The sequence below is a fragment of the Sciurus vulgaris genome (assembly GCF_902686455.1).
Source record: "Sciurus vulgaris genome assembly, chromosome: 9".
NCBI classification, from domain to species: domain Eukaryota; kingdom Metazoa; phylum Chordata; class Mammalia; order Rodentia; family Sciuridae; genus Sciurus; species Sciurus vulgaris.
Genome location: NC_136469.1, coordinates 113014687 through 113031380, shown reverse-complemented (window position 1 = coordinate 113031380; position 16694 = coordinate 113014687). Strand labels below are relative to the sequence as shown.

Here is a 16694-nt window from a genome sequence, read left to right as displayed (position 1 = left end):
CAAAAAATACAGTATATATGGATAGTGGAGTTTTATTTAGCCACAAAGAATGAAATTAGGTCATTTGCAGGAAAATGGATGGGACTTGTGATCATTAATGTAAGCAGAATAAGCCAAATGCAGAGTCAAGGTCATGTTTTCTCTCATGCGGAAGTATAGGGAAATAATCTGGGAAACAAAGGTGTTTAGGGCGGAGTAATCTCACAAAATAGAAGGGAGACCAGGGATTGGAGATGGATGGGGCAGGGAAAGGGAAAGCATTAGGAATGGAAATTAACCAAATTATACTACTATGTTGTATTATTGTATAAATATGTAATGACAAATACCTGTATCATCTATAATGTACCAACAACAAACTTAAACATAGCTGGGCATTGTGGCGCACACCTGTATCCAGAGGCTGGAGAGGCTGAGGCAGGAGGATCAAGAATTCAAAGCCAGCCTCAGGACAAATGTGAGGCACTAAGCAACTCAGTGAGACCCTGTCTCCAAATAAATACAAAACAGGGTTGAGGATGCGGCTCGGTGGTTGAGTGACCCTGAGTTCAAATCCCCAGTACCAAAAAATAAATAATAAAAATATAAATAATAAATAAAAGAAACCACAGAGAACCTCCTCCCCCATCCAATCATGTTTAAGACACTGAAAGAAAACACCACCACAAAGCTGCCTTCAACGCACACCAATTCTGCCAATGCCTTGATCTCAGACTTCTCAGCCTCCAAAACTATAAGGACAAATTCTGTTGTTTAGAAAAATAAAAATAAAATATCCTAAGTAAAAAAGTGTTTCTAATACACTTAACCTGCTAAACAGCACAGCTTGACCTAGCCTGCCTTAAAGTGCTTACAGTTATCCTACAATTGAGCGAAGTCATCTAAGACAAAGCCAATTTTATAATAAAGTGCTGAATAGCTCATGTAATTTACTGAATACTCTAAGAGTGAAAAACAGAATGGCTGCATGGATATGCCCTTATTTGGTGGTGGTGGGGTGGGGGGCGCTGGGGATTGAACCCTGGGGCACTTAATCACTGAGCCACATTCCCAGCTCTTTTTATTTTTGAGACAAAGTCTTAGGGCCTTGCTTAGGGCCTTGCTAAACTGCTGTGGCTGGCCTCAAACTTGTGTATGATCCTCCTGTCTCAGCCTCCCAAGTCACTGGCAGGTGTGTGCCACTATGCCTGATTGCATGGGTATACTTTCATATCATGGTAAAGTTAAAAAAAACATAACCCAGACTGTTGCCAGTTGGAACTATCTGTGCCAGAATTTTGGTGGCACCACATAAGACACTGAAAGGGCACAACCCTACATGTGCCAGCCAAAGTTCCAATGCAATGGCTGTTGAAGCATGAAAGTCATTCATTGCCTGTGAGAGTCCACAGCGCTCCACCACTGAGCTACCGCCCCAGACCTAAATCCCGCACTTTAAATGAGTGAATTATACAGAATGTGAATAATAATAAAGATTTTTCTTTTTTTTAAATGCTGGTATTTAGGAACATGGTGAACACATAAGACAGAACACTGATCGTAAAGTGTCTGCGTGAACAAGGCAGGCCATGAGGGAAGCAGGGCACTTACCTTATTTTTCTACCTTTGATACAATCCTGGGCCCAAGAATTCTTCAATTTCCTCTTAACCCCACTAGTAGAACAAGAGCAGCTTGGAGGGTTCCTGACTTTGGCCGTGGGGACTGTGATGAATTGGACAGCCAGCCCATGCCCATCTCCCACTGCGAGATGCTAGGTGGGTAGAGGCCAGGTGCTGACAAAGCTTTCGTCTCATTGGTAATAAGACAACTCTAGATTTGTGTGTGTGCAAAATAATCTTAAATTTTAAGTAAGGAAACGGTTTTAATTCTTAAAGATTGTGCAAGGCAACAGAACATGGAAAAGCAAACAAAACTCATCTGAAGGAGTTCGTATTACCTGTAAACTGGCACGCTCGCCGCCTCTAATCTAGGCCCACTAAGCAGTCCTAGAAGAGGTCCTTCTTCCCTGGGCCAGGGTCTGGTCTCCGAGCTGTAGACACACGGTCCTCACCTGGTAAATGACATGCATATAAGAGATCAGCATGCAGTTTGGTTGCATACCTTAAAAGCAACAGCCCAAAGAGTAGAAACCACCTAAATGTCCATCAATGGAGGGAATAGGTATATAAAATGTGATATTGTCGGTTGCAATGGAATATTATCAGTGTTAAAAATCAATGAAGTAGTGGCCATGCCATGCCTGGGTGGATCTTGACTACATCATGCTAAGTCAAGGAAACCAGACACAACGGGTAACATATTGTGTAGCTCCATTTATATGAAATTTCCAGAATAAGTAAATCTAGAGGAAGAAAGCAGATTAGTGGTTACCAGAAGCTAGAGGAAGGTGGATGGGGTGTGACTTTTTAAGTGGATAGGAGGGTCTTCAAGAGTGATGAAAATGTGTTGGAACTAAACAGAAGTGATGGTACCACGACCCTGTGATATGTTAAACACCAGTGGACTGCATACCTCAAAGTAGGTGATTTTTTGTTGTATGGATTTCACTTCAGTTTTTAAAAAAGCAAGAGAAACCTGGGGTAAGAAAATCAAGGAGTGGGGCCAGGGTTGAGCTCAGTGGTAGAGCACTTGCCTGGCACGTGTGAGGCCCTGGGTTCAGTCCTCAGCACCACATATAAATAAAAGATCCACTGACAACTAAAAAAATATTTAAAAAAGAAAAAGAAAAGAACATCAAGGAGTGGCAGACACGTGAGGACTTCAGTTATCTTGGTGAGTGATGGGTTCTTCTTGAGGCACCAGAAAAAGGCTCCCCAAGGATAGTCTGTGGAGTGGAGTTCTCCAGCTAGACGCGAGGGGCACAGGACATAGTCTGTTGAAAACATGGCGGAGGAAAGAGCACAGAAGGCTCAGGGGCTGGCAAGAACTGGTTGTGAGGTAATCTGAGGAAATGGAATTTCCTGAAGTATAATATATATCTGGAATGCCTAGGAGAAGATTCACTGTGGTGATCCCAAGAGTGAGTCACATCCTCAAAATGTTTTACAGCCCAGGAGAGGACCTGTTCATAGACAACGTGGTGGTGCACGCATTTGTAATGTGTGGCTCCTCCTCTTCAGGGGGCAGGCCCCCCATTTCCTATCCAGTCAGCAATTCAGAATCTTTGACCTTGGTAAAAGGCCCAATTTTTCCCCAAAAATTTAATCTTTCTTTTTTTTCTTGGCCCTTCCCTAGATTAAGTAGATTTCAAGTCCTAACAATTACATAAAGTAGTAGGGAGGTGAAGTACAAGGGAGACACCCTTTCATAACCACTGAAGGGTTTGTCTCCTATTCCAACACACTCTATCGCACATTTAAATAATTACTTGGTGATACGCCCTGGGTTGGTATCACTTGAAAATGTTTTTTCTAACCTTTCTTTGGCATTTATGAAGTCATTTTTACAACTTTCATAAATTAACTTTCTCTTATCAAATTTTATATTTAAAAAAGAGCTACATCGATTAACCACAATGAGACACCACCTCAAAGCGACCAGGAGGGCTGTTTTTTGTTTTGTTTAAAAAAAAAAAAAAAAAAAGGGAGAGTAACAAACAGCAGCAAAGATGTAGAGAAATCAGGAGCCCTTGTGCACGGCTAGTGGGAATGTAAAATGGTGCAGTTGCTTTGGAAAACAGTATGGCAGTTTCTCAAAAAACTACCAAAAATTACCCATGATCCAGCAGTCTCACAAGTGAAAGCAGAGACTCAAAGAGAAGTTTGTACATTACAATTCATAGGAGTATTATCTGCTCATGGGCAGATGAACAGACATAATGTGGGGTGTGTGTGTGTGTGTGTGTGTGTGTAATGTAATATTATTTGGTCTTAAAAAGGAATGAAATTCTGAAACTTGCTAAAACATGAGTGAACTTTGAGGACATCAAACTAAATCAGTAAGGTCACAAAATAACAAATACTGGACGACTGCACCTTACATGAGGGAGGAGAGTTGTCAATTCATAAAGATGGAGAACAGAGTTGTGGTGGCCAGGGGGTGGTGGGAAGGGAAGTGAGGATTTAATGCGCGTCAGTGTGGGAAGATGAAAACGCTCCAGAGACAGACCATTTGGGTGACAAACTGCACAGTAATGTAAATGTGTGTAACACCACTGAACAGTACACCTAACAATGGTTTGGGTGACTGGGAGTGTAGCTCAGTGGTAAAGCACTTTCCTCACATGCAAGAGGTCTTCAAGTCCATCCCCAAGCCACACCCCCCCAGCAAAAAAAAAGTTTCAAATGGTGTATTTTCTTTTATGACTACTTTACCATAATAAAAAAAATTTAAAAATCACCTTAAATTCATAAGTCAAAATGCAAATTCCCAGGCTTTGTGCCCAAGAGATTCCTATTCTGCAGGTCTAGGATGGGGAAATCTGAATGTTCAGACAGAGCCCTTGGGCAAATCTGATGCAGGGGCTCAGGCTACACACACTGAGACCCCCAGTTCCTTCATGTTGACACTGAATGGCATTCTGAACCCTGGTTAGGTTTACTAACGTCCTTATCCAATTTAGTATCAATGAAAACAACGTGGGGCATAACACATTAAATGACTGTTAATTCAGTGAACCAACTTTACAAATGAAAGCACTGTAAGAGAAGTGCTTAGAAACCACAAGTCTTTGAAACACTGATGCCTGTATATCCTGCCAACTCAAGGGGAAAGTTTGGAAAATCATGTTTTCTCTCCTCCTCTCTTCAAATCTTTTCAAATACAAAAGTTTCCATTTGGGCCTCTTTCTTCTGCCAGGACTGTGTAAGAGTAAAGAGCACAAAAGAGCATATTCCATTATAGTCAGGGATATTTCTCTTGATTTGAAAGTGATAAAAGAGATGAGGGCCAGTGCACAATGTGGTTCTTTCTGAGATGTTTTGTAAGACAGCGTGTTCCAGTGTCTTTCTCCTCTTCTGTACTGAGATAGCAAATCTGCATGGAGTGACACTGCAACAAGAGAGGAAAAGTCAAGGTCTTGCAGTGTGGCAGTCTTCCAGACTGAAGAAGGAACTTCAGACCAGAGCTATCCATATATAGCTACCCATCTTACTGGGAGGAGTATATGAACTCCTCAGAGGTACCAACCCTGTCTGCTGACATTCATGACTTCTTCCAGAAGAACCTTAATCCTATCCGCATCCTCTTCCCTCCCTCTACTGCCAGTGTAGATGGTCTGCTCTCTGTTCCTATGTGCAACTTGATTGTATCTGTCTTAGCGCCTTTGCTCATGCTGTCCTTGGGCCTAGAACATTCCTGTTAAATTCCAATGCTCCAATTCTTTGCTGTTTTTCCCTGCCACCTCCTTCATGAAGTCCCATAGGTTTCCCCTCTCTTCTCCTCTCCAATATCTTTTCTTTCCTCTTTTGTAACTTTTATCACTACCTTCATTTTCCATCCTGTAGTATTTATCATTTTTTTCTGTGCTTTATTTCACTTATTTAAAAGCACTGTGAGGTTGAAGGCTGAGCACTATTATACTATTAGTCTTTGAATTACATCATTTTTGGCAGACACCACTATGACCCAAGTGACAGCCATTCCCCTTTCCAGTGCCAACAGGACTCCAAGGTCTGGCTTCAAGGCCAGTGATCCTCACCACTGTGCCCTCACCTGTGCTAATCACTGGGCATCCTTCAGCTATTGCTGGAAGATGAAATAATCAGTTGAGATAACAATATGCATGATTTTGGTTTGAGAACGGGAAAAATCCATCATTAAAAAAAAGACAAGGAAAAGGTGGTATTATTATTATTATTATTATTATTATTAGCAAAAGAAATTGAAATATCCAGTCAGGCAAGGTAGCACACACCTGCACACCTGTAATCCCTGTGACTTAGGAGCTGAGGTGGGAGGATGGAAAGTTCAAGGTCGTCTGGGCAACTTATTAAGACCCTGTCTCAAAAATAAACATTTTTAAAGGGGGACTGTGTAGTTCAATGGTAGAGCACTTGCCTAGCTAAAGTAAGGCCAGTCTGGGTCCAGTCTCCAATACTGAAAGAGTGCGTGAGGGCAGGGGACGAAAAGAGTAGAAAAGAAATTGGAATATTCTTATCAGCTCTTTCTACAGTTTATGTTTAAAGCATCATCTGCCCAATGACTCTTTAGTGATCTTCAACTATCTGCAGCCAGTGTAGACAGAGTCTCTTTGTGTGCAATAAGCCAGAAGTCTAAGAGAGAGAAAGAAAGAAAGAAGCAAAGGGACCCAAGTGCCCAATCAGAGACACAGGCAAAGTCTACTGCTAAGTCAAGAGGGCAGAGAACTTTCAGGAGCAGGGAGGTGACTGTCCTTGGAGCCATTCTTTCTGTCACAGGACAAAGAGAATTTGCTGGTTTTGTAGACACATGGGTAGGAAAAGTGAAAACAAGAGGAAAAGCAGCTTAGCGCAAGACTGGAGTTGTAGTTCAGTGGTAGAGACCTTGCCTAACATGTGTGAGGCACTGGGTTCGATCCTCAGCACCACATAAAATAAATAATTAAAATAAAGGTAAAATAAATAATTAAAATAAAGTTGTAGATGGTATTGTGTCCATCTACAACTAAAAAAATATTAAAAAAAAAGAAAAAGAAACAGTGCAGAGAAATCAGATATAATCATACAGGAGATGGAGGTTGGGAAGGGCAATTATTACTCATCTCCTGAGATAAGAGAAAAGGACAGGAAGATTCCTGGATTTAAAAATAAACTCTTTTGACCACTCAGCCTCCTTCTGGCCAATGCTACACACCACTGTTCCTCTAGTCAGATTATTTACTGTGTAGGTGCATGTCCATATGCCAGACAAGGGTAGAAAACATTTTTTCTAAAGGGTCAAATATCCTGGGCTTTCTGAGTCGTACAGTTTCCATCATAACTACTCAAATCTGCCACATTACGCAAAAGCAGCCAAGTTCTTATGCTCTACCACTGAGTCACGTCCCCAGCACTTTTTATTTAATTTTGAGGCAGAGTCTTGCTAAATTACCCAGGCAGGCCTGGATCTTGTGATCCTCCTGCCTGAGCTTCCCCCATTTGGCTGGGATTACAGGCATGTGCCCCCATATAATTTTCAAGAGTTACGAAAGATTGTTCTCTTGATCTGCTTTTTTAACCATGAAGAATATAGAGGGGCCAGGTACAGTGGTGCACACCTGTAATCCCAATGACTCCAGAGGTTGAGGCAGGAGGATCCCAAGCTTAGGAAGACCCTGTCTCAAAACAAAAAAAAATAACAATGGGTTCAATCCCCAGTATAACCACCAAACACACACACACCCAGAGGCTGTTTTTCTCCCTCTAGAGATGGCCCATATTCTCCCTTGAATGTGTATCTGCTTTCCTAAATCTGCGTGTATGTACTCATGTATCATACAGGGTATATATCATATACAGTAAAGGCAAAAAGACATGCATGGGAATAATATTAGCCCTATTCAGGGAAGTGGCCACTCCTGGAAGAGGAGAGAAAGAACGAGGGTGAAGGTTACAGGGGCTTCAGTCATCGCGCTAATGTTTCAGGACTTGGGCTATGGAAACGGAGGGATTTCGTGTGCCAGTTCCTGTACTTTTCAGTAGGCCCAAAATATTTCAATAAAAGAATAAATTTATAAAATATTGACATTTTAGTAAAAAAAAAAAGCATATAAAATGAGTGTGCCCAAGTTAATTTCTATTTTTGCAGAAATGACTACGTTAGTAAAAAATCAAATAAATAAGCAAAGAAAAACAACATCACCTGCCCATAATAAAGCTCTTATGCCAGCTTCTGAATCACCAAGAAAGAGTTTGCTCAGTTGAGCATGCAATAAAGAGCAGGCCCCTGGCAAGAATGAATTCCCATCCCTTATCCAAAGCTGCTTCATTTCACATCTGCATATATTATTGTCTGTTTTCTAAAACAGCACCTTTTGGTCAATGTAACACACCAACTGCTAGTGTAACTCCACAAAATGGAATTTCTAAAGCAGGGAGCTACAAGTAAGTCCCCAACACTTACTTTCTGAAAATTCTTTAGTGTATTATTGCATAGCAGAGCAGTGTGACAAGGATCAAGAGATTAGAAACAATTTCAATTAACTCCTGCTAACATCAGTAGAGGACTGACCAATGAATTCTGCCTCGAGTTCTAATGGAAAATAAAGCATGCACACAGGAGGTTTATCATTCACCAAGATCACAGACTTCAAAATGCTGCTTTAGGGAATCCAAAGGCAAATGCTTTGCACGAATGAAAAACTGAAAATGATGTAATTAGAATATAAGTTAAGCTATTTTGAAAAGCCTCTTGACATAGGGTATCTGATTCTATATCTGACAGCATCCATCTCTCCTCTACTTACATGTGTTTAAGCTACAAATGAATCATCAGAAACTGCTACACTTAAAGGACAAAGGACGTAGAATCTGTCCTTATGAATCCATCATCCTTTAATTTCAGCAAATAAGAAGTGCTGGTAAAAATCATGCTATATAACTAAAATAACTATTAGAAAAGTAAGTTAAACGCCCCCAAATAGTGAAAATAGTTAAGTTCGGCAAGAGGACTTCCAAACTCAAATAGGTACATACCACTCCCAACCCAGCAAAATGAGTACACATTTAGGATGATCCTCAATGTGGCAGATTAAAAATAGCTGCAAAATTCTTTCATGCTCTTCCCACTGAGAGGTGGGGTCCATGGCCCCTCCATTGGACCCTGGGTGGGCTTAGCGACTTGCTTTGACCTATACTGTTCGGCTGCTAAGATCAGGCTCAAGGGAAAGAGCTTCACCATCTAACTTTTTAGAACACTTCCCCTTGGCTAAATGTAAGAAATCTAACTACCCTGTCGGAGAGACCATATGAAGAGGCCCTTATGACTGTCCCCTGCCACGGTGCCTGGCATGTGGATAAACCATCTTGGATGCTCACAGCAGTCTAGTCGCAAGGCTGAGTACCAGCAGCAGACCAGTGATGCACCAGTAGCAGGGGACTCCCCCAGTGCAGCCCTGCCTAAACCCTGCCCGCATCACTCGCGGGTGATAGTTCGGTCTCCTAAGATGGGGTCAGTGCGTGAGACACCAAGGATCAGCAGAGTCTGGAAACCGCAACTAATGTAACCCTGCACTATTCTGGAGGGATGGCTTTCATCCCAAAAGAGGGATCTTAAATTATTTTTTCTTTTTTCTTCTTCTTTTTTTTTTTTTTTTTTTTTTGTACTGGGAATTGAAACCAAGGATCCTTAACCACTGAGCCACACCTCCAGCCCTTTTTTATATTTTATTTAGAGACAGGGTCTCAATAAGTTGCTTAAGGCCTTACTAAATTGCTGAAGCTGGCTTGGAACTCCAAATCCTCCTGCCTCAGCCTCCGGAGCCATTGGGATGATAGGCACGTATCACCACAGTCAGCCAAACTGTATTATTACTCTTGCTAGACTAGGCCCCATGGATGAACATTATAAGAAATAAGATTCCTGCTAAATGTAAGAAAGAACTTCCCAGGCCAGGCATCGTGGTGCAACCCTGTGGTCCCAGGAACTCAGGAGGTTGAAACAAGGAGGGTCACAAGATGGAAGACAGCCTCAGCAACTCAGTGAGGCCCTAAGCAACTCAGCAAGACCCTGTCTCCAAATAAAAAGGTTGGGGATGTGTTCCGAGTGGTTAAATATCTCTGGGTTCAATCTCCAGTACAAAAAAAGAAAAAAGATCTTCCCAATCAGGTTTTCCAACCACAGCCTGCGGTGCCTCATGGAAATGACGATGCACCCATTACTGCAGGAGCTCAAGGACAGGAGGGAAGCTGTGAATGGCGCGGCAGCTCGCCCCAAATGTGCAGTCATAAAGACCCGAGTCTAGAACGGTCTTGCTATAATGAGCTGCATGGTGCAGGGCAAACTGCTCAACTTTTCTGAGTCTATTTACTTATCAGTAAAACATATATTCTAATAAGAGCCATCTTATTAGCGAACTATAATGAACCTAGCCCACGAGAAGCTCGGGGCGCACAGACTCCTCAGATTGCGCCGGGATCCTCAATGATGCCCGAGGCACGCCTGTGCTGGATGGAACGTCAAAGCAGAACGCCTCTGAGGTCCTGTCCAACTGAAGCAAGCTGCGTGATTCTGTGACCACCCCCAGAAAACCTGCATCTGCACAGCGCCAACCGAAAGCAACCCAAAAAGATTCTCCAGGACAACCTGATCCAGCCAATGGCCTTCTCTTTCTACTAACTTGAGATCATTTAATTTGGACTTAAGACCTTTAATTATTTAAGACGCAAAGCAGCAAAAATAACACCGGATTGAACTTGGATGGAAACAACGCTCTGCTTGCTTGTGTGTGCGCTTGACACGATGAGCCACAAGGCTTCCACCGTGGTTTACCACGCAGACCCTGCGCCACTGTCCCCTCTCTCGGTGCCAGCCTCCTTCTGCTGCTGTCTGTTCCATGTGTTCTCACGTTGTGGTGAAAAAGAATGAGACAGGACTTGGGGGAATCATTTCAGGTCTAGTCACCTCCTAGCCTTGTGACAGCAAATTAAATCTCTCTGGGCCTTAGTTTCCTCATCTGGAGAATGGAGATAAGAATGAGCCCTCAGAGAGCTCTAAAGATGAAAGGGAAGTCGTCTCCATATAGCTCGAGTGTTGTAAAGTGAAATGCAATTGTTGACAGTAATTACATTTACAGATAAAACAGGTAAGAAATTCCAAACAACCAGGTCACATGGACAACTGGGAGAGGCAGCTCAGGATCTTGGATTCAGGGAGAGTGTCTCTGTTTTTCACTGAACTGGTACTTTCCTTCTTTCTAAACAAAGCTTTTTTGCTTTTTTTTTTTATTTTTTACTAATCACTATTTGCTTTCCATTATTTGAACTATGAACTTTCCATGGACATAAAGCAGGTAAACAGAAAATGCACATGTTAACAGAATACCCCACAATTCATTTTCACAAACCAAAGATACTTCTATAACCAGCCCCCAGAAGTTCCCTTCACGTCCCTTTATAGTCACCACCTACCCAAGGCTGACCACTATCCTGCCCTCCCATACCAGAGATTCATCTTGTCTGTTCTGAACTTCACATGAACAGGATCTTGCAACGTATCCTCTCTTAGCCTGGCTTCTCTCACTGAGTACTGTTTGTGAATTTCGAGTGGATCTTTGCATGGAGTCGCAGTTGTTAACTCTCGTTATATTGAAATCCCGTTGAATGAATATACCACAGTTTTTCCATTTATTCTACCATAGATGGATAGCTGAGTTGCTTCTGGTTTGGAATATTTTTAATAGTGATGCTAAGAACTTTGCTAACCTTGTCTTTAGGTGAACATACATAGAAATTTCGGTTGTTTACACTCCGGGGAGTGGAATAACTGAGTCAAATATTTTCAGATTTAGTGGGTCCTTTTTTGGGCACCAGACATTTAAACAGTGCTTATTTTATGTTCTCCTTCCTGCCTCCAGGATCTCACTTCTGTCTTCCATCTTTATACAAACCATACTTAGCTTTTCTCCCCTCCAGTACTGGGGACTGAACTCAGAGATGCTCTACCACTGAGCTACCTTTTTTCTTTCCTTTTTTTTTTTTTTTGAAACAGGATCTTGCCAAGTTGTGAGGCTGGCCTCGAACTTACAATCCTCCCACCTCAGCCTCCTAAGTAGCTAAGATTACAGGCTGCACTACACCTCACCCTACTTAATTTTTTTTTAAATGACATTGATCATGTGGTATCCTTTTAAACATTCTATGTTTGGGGAATGCTGCAGTTCATAACACTTACCATCACATGTAAGCTCTGCACCCTTTGGCCCTAACCAATCATTTATTCATTCAATAAAAACTATCCCCAGCCTTGAAACCTCACGATCCAATGTGGACACACTAAACAAGTAACAGCCATGTAACAGGACATGTCAGAGCCAAGTTATGGAGGAACACCAGAAGGTCTGAGAAGATGTAAGAAAGGAGAATGGGCTGGGGGTATCACTGGGTAGTAGACTGATCGCCAGCACCAGGAGAGTATAGGGATGGGGGATAATTTAAGCTAGTCATAAGAAACGATAGATGGAAGTGAAGAAGGAGAGTCCAAGGAACAATATGCTGTAATGAAAAGGCATGAAGAATCCAGGGAAGGTGGAAACACATTTAATGTGACTGCTACACAGAGTACCAAAGTACAGGAGTCAGCTCTGGGGCTGGGATACAAAGCTGGGTTATTATGGGCCCAGTATACAGTGTTTCAAAGCTCACTCTGTAAGCTCCAATCTTTACTCTGGATAATACACAATACTGATGACCGTGTTACTTTTAGGTGGTAAATGAGAAGGGGCATTCTATTTTAATGGCTGGTTTATTTAAGTGCACATTAGGAAAATACTGGTTTTCCATGGACGGTAATAAGGTCCGTTTTAAATAAATGTGATGGGTTTTACTGTTGCTTGTTTTAGATGGGTCTTCCTATGTTGCCCAGTTTGGTCCTGAACTCCTGGGCTCAAGTGATCCTCCTACCTCAAGCCTCCAGAGGTTGCTGGGATTACTGGTGTATGTCACCTCACCTGGCAACATACCTGTGTTACTTAAAAAGAATTGCTATCTACCCAAATTGCACTCTCCCTTCTAGGCCTTGCAAAACCTTTCTATTTACTCCAAATTCAGCTGAAACCAAAATGCCCATCAACTGATGAATGGATAAACAAAAAGTGGTATCTTGCCGGGGGTGGTGGTGCATGCCTGTAATCCCAGTGACCAGGGAGGCTGAGGAGAAGGATTCCAAATTCAAGGCCAGCCTCAGCAACTCAGCAAGGTCCTAAGCAACTTAGCGAGATCCCGTCTCAAAATAAAAAGAGCTGGGGATGTACCCTGGGTCATATCCCCAGTACTCCTCCCACCCCCCCCAAAACTGGTATCTCCATACAATGGAATATTATTCAGCCATAAAAAGGAATGGGGACTGAAACGTGCTGCATCATAGGTAAATTCTGAAAACATGTATGTTAAGTGAAATAAAATTCTGTTTGTATGAAAAGTTCAGATCAGGCAAAGAGCAGAGACAGAAAGTAGATTAGTGGTTGTCAGGGATCAGGAAGAGGGAAATGAGGAGTTAATTGCTTAACTAACTGCTATAGGGTTTCTTTATGGGGTAACGAAAATGTTCTGGAATTAGATAATAGTGATGGTTGCACAACTTTGTAAACATACCAAAAACTATGGAGTTTAATACTTTAAAATGGTGAATTTTATGACATGTGAATTATATCTCAAAAAAAAAAAAAAAAAATCCAGATAAGAGACTATCTCTCTTCCCTGGCTGCCCCCTCCCCTGGGCTCCCTGTTCCTATCACATGCCCCGTAATAGTGCAGTCATTTGTCCCCACTGAAAGGCAAGCAGCTTGGGGGCAGGAAGTGTCCTGCCCACCTCCATCTCCCCAGAGCCTAGCAGGGTGACCAGTGGGTACCCAGCAGTTGCGCCAGTAAACAATATAAAGAGAGGGCACATCACTTAATGACAAGGATATGAGAAATGTATCACTGTCATGTGAACATCATAGCGTATACTGACACAAACTAAGAAGGCTACCCTGGGATCACCATCTTCCTATGCAGTCATTGACCAAACTGTCACCATGACAGGCGTGACCATGATTTATTCCCTCAAGTGTGCAGGCCGTGAATGACCCACCCAGGAGCAAAACCCTTTCTTTTGCCACTGAGACTAAAGCAAGCTTAGGCTTGGATTTTCTTTTTTTCCTCCTGTCCTATCAACTAGGCTTGTCAATGCCAGGCAAACACACAAATCCCGAATTTAGAGACTGCTGGAACAATAACAAGCTCAACTCCGAGCTTTCAAAGCCGGAGATTTAGTGGGTCCTTTCAAAGCCGTTTTTAGTAAAGCAGGTACAATTCTAAGATGCTGACATGGAAGCCACATTCTGGGTGAGCACATGATATGAAATAAATAGAAGAAACAGAAGTCCCTCAAACATGGCACTGCTGAATGAAGGTCACAGTCTTCTACGTACATCCCCAAGTCAGCCCAGTAATCCTGCTGTCATCGCTGACTTGGAGAAACAAGATGACAGGAAACACGTGGTATCCGGCTACATCTCTACACATGTCTTTCCTACAGCCTGTTTGCTAGAGAGGTAGGTGTGAAACAGAAAGAGACCAGGACTTCAATTTCAAACAACTGCATTCAACGGAACGTTAAGCCTGTGGGTTCAATCCCTAGACCCGCAAAAGAATAATCTGGGCCTGGGGTTGTAGCTTAGTAGTAGAGCGCTTGCCTAGCACGTGTGAGGCACAGTTTGATTCTCAGCACCACATATAAATAAAATAAAGGTCCACTGACAATGAAAAAAATATTTTAAAAAAAGAAAAAGAATAATCTCTTATTCTGGAACAAAGTCACATGGGTTCAAATCCTGGATCTGCCCTTACAAGCTATTTAACAGTAAGCAAGTTAAAACTTGTGCCTCAGTCTTCTCATCTGCACATAGGGATAATAATTTTGTGAATGTCATTGTGTTCTTACATGGATTAAATGAGGCAGTCTTTATAAAGTGCTTAGAACAGGACCTGGAGGGCTGGGGAGATAGCTCAGTTGGTAGAGTGCTTGCCTTGCAAGCATAAGGCCCTGGGTTCAATCCCCAGCACCGCAAAAAAAAAAAAAAAAAAAAATAGGACCTGGCACATAACACAAAAGCATATTAAAAGTCTTATCTTTGCGGTGTTTCCTAGACATTGCTTTCCTCCTCTGTCATTATTCCCTCAAGTGTGCAGGCTGTGAAAGACAGACCCAGGTGTAACTGACGCTACTGACTCCTATCATAGCATCTAGAATGTTCCATTCATTTTTAATGCTCTAGACTCTCTATAGTAGACCACAGCATCTTTCGAACAGAAATCTTTTCTAATTCTACAAGGTAAATGAAGTCACAAAATAAATGGCTTCTAGTGAATCAAGAGATGAACAAATGAGTACCTCTGTTAGAGAAAGCATGGAAAAACTTTTCTGTTGACCTGTATCACCTAGTCTGTGAGCTCTTTATGATCCATAGTATTTCATACATCTTTTCTATCTCCAATGCCTGACATAGAACCTGTATCTACCCAATGGATAAACGGTGGAGAAACTACTACAGAAAAGGGGGCCACACAGAATCCTCAAGAGGAGCGGGGCATGGTGGCCCACACCTGTAATCCCAGCAATCAGGAGGCTGAGGTAGGAGGATCACAAGTTCAAAGCCGGTCTCAGCAACTTAGTGAGGCCCTAAGAAACTTAGCAAGACCCTGTCTCAAAATAAAAAATAAGAAGGACTAGGGATATGGCTCAGTGGTTAAGTGCCCCTGGGTTCAATCCCTTGTACTAAAAAAAAAAAAAAAATCTTCAAGAGGAATTTTGGAAGCAGACTAGAAATTGTTATTCAAGACATGGGCAAAACCACAGGGCATCTTAGATTAATTGGGACAATTTTTCAATCATACCTAGTCAAAGATATCATTGATTTGATATATACATCCAATAAGATACATGAAAAGAGCAACTAAAATAATCAAGCACCGGGTGCTGGCCTTTCGTACAAAGACTCACAACTCTTCAAAACAGAAAGGTGAAGACCAAGATGGAAAAGGATTCAAATGTCAGCAGCATGAACAATCAATCAAGTCAGAGTGAAGTGAAATTAGCTCCCTTTACACGCCTCTAAAGCTAGTTTTAGAAGGAATAAAAGTAAGGACTATGTTAACAAGAAGTTCCCAGGGAATCTGAATGAATTAAGAGTTCATAAATCCATACACAGTGTAGACAGAGAATGCTATGCAGGGTCCCCATCCAACATTCGAGGAGGATAGTTGGCGCTGGGTGCAGAGGTGCACACCTGAAACCCCAGCAACTCAGGAGGCCAAGGCAGGAGGATTGCAAGTTTGAGGCCAGCCTGGGCAACCTAGTGAGATTCTATCTCAAAATAAAAGGGTTGGGGGTAAAGCTCAGTGGTAAAGTGCACCTGGGTTCAATTCCCAGTACTGAAAAAACAAAAGAATAGCTAGAAACTCCATGAAGGTCAGTATCCAGGACATCCTCTGAAGCCCACCAGAAGCAGAAGCTGGGATGGGCAGTTCTTTTATCTGAGCCAACAAGGTGCGTTTACAGCTGCTGTGACCGTAAATGATGTGGCCAGCCACAAAAGGTCATGAGAGAATTTCCTAGGGTTTCAGTGCGCATCGTTCTCCCATTTATCAAATCTGATGGTATTTTTATACATAGAAAAAAAATGAAAGCTCATGGTAGTTGTGTTTTATTTCTACTACAGAGAAATCAAAACTGAACCCACAGCAGTTTTTAGGGGGATTGTCATTCCCCTATAATCTCCATCTCCTAGGCTTCTGGGGTTTCCTCCCCCTTTGATTGCAATTCTTTGTTTCTTTTCTTTTTCTTTTTTTTTTTTTTTTCCTTTCTTTCTTTCTTTTTTGCAGTGCTAAGGAGTGAACCCAGTGGGCTCCACCACTGAGAGACATCCCTAGATCCTTTTTTAAATTTTATTTTGAGACAGGGTCTCACTAAGTTGCCTAGGTTGGCCTCAAACTTGTGATCCTCTTGACTCAGCCTCCCAAGTCACTGGGATTACAGGCATGTGCCACAGCACCTGGTTTGTAATTAATTTCTTATGGAAACTAGGTAAACAGCTTCC

General features: G+C 42.1%; 1 protein-coding gene and 1 long non-coding RNA gene across 5 annotated transcripts in view; both read right to left on the bottom strand.

Moving 5' to 3' along the window:
- RBM47 (RNA binding motif protein 47) overlaps positions 1-16694 on the bottom strand; it is a 162931-nt gene that overhangs the window by 127665 nt on the left and 18572 nt on the right. The window lies entirely within an intron of this gene.
- Positions 1-16694, bottom strand: part of LOC306669065 — a 512353-nt gene that overhangs the window by 477896 nt on the left and 17763 nt on the right. The window contains exon 2 of the long non-coding RNA XR_013766009.1: positions 1183-2046. This is a non-coding gene — a long non-coding RNA (uncharacterized lncRNA). The remainder of the gene's footprint in view (positions 1-1182; positions 2047-16694) is intronic.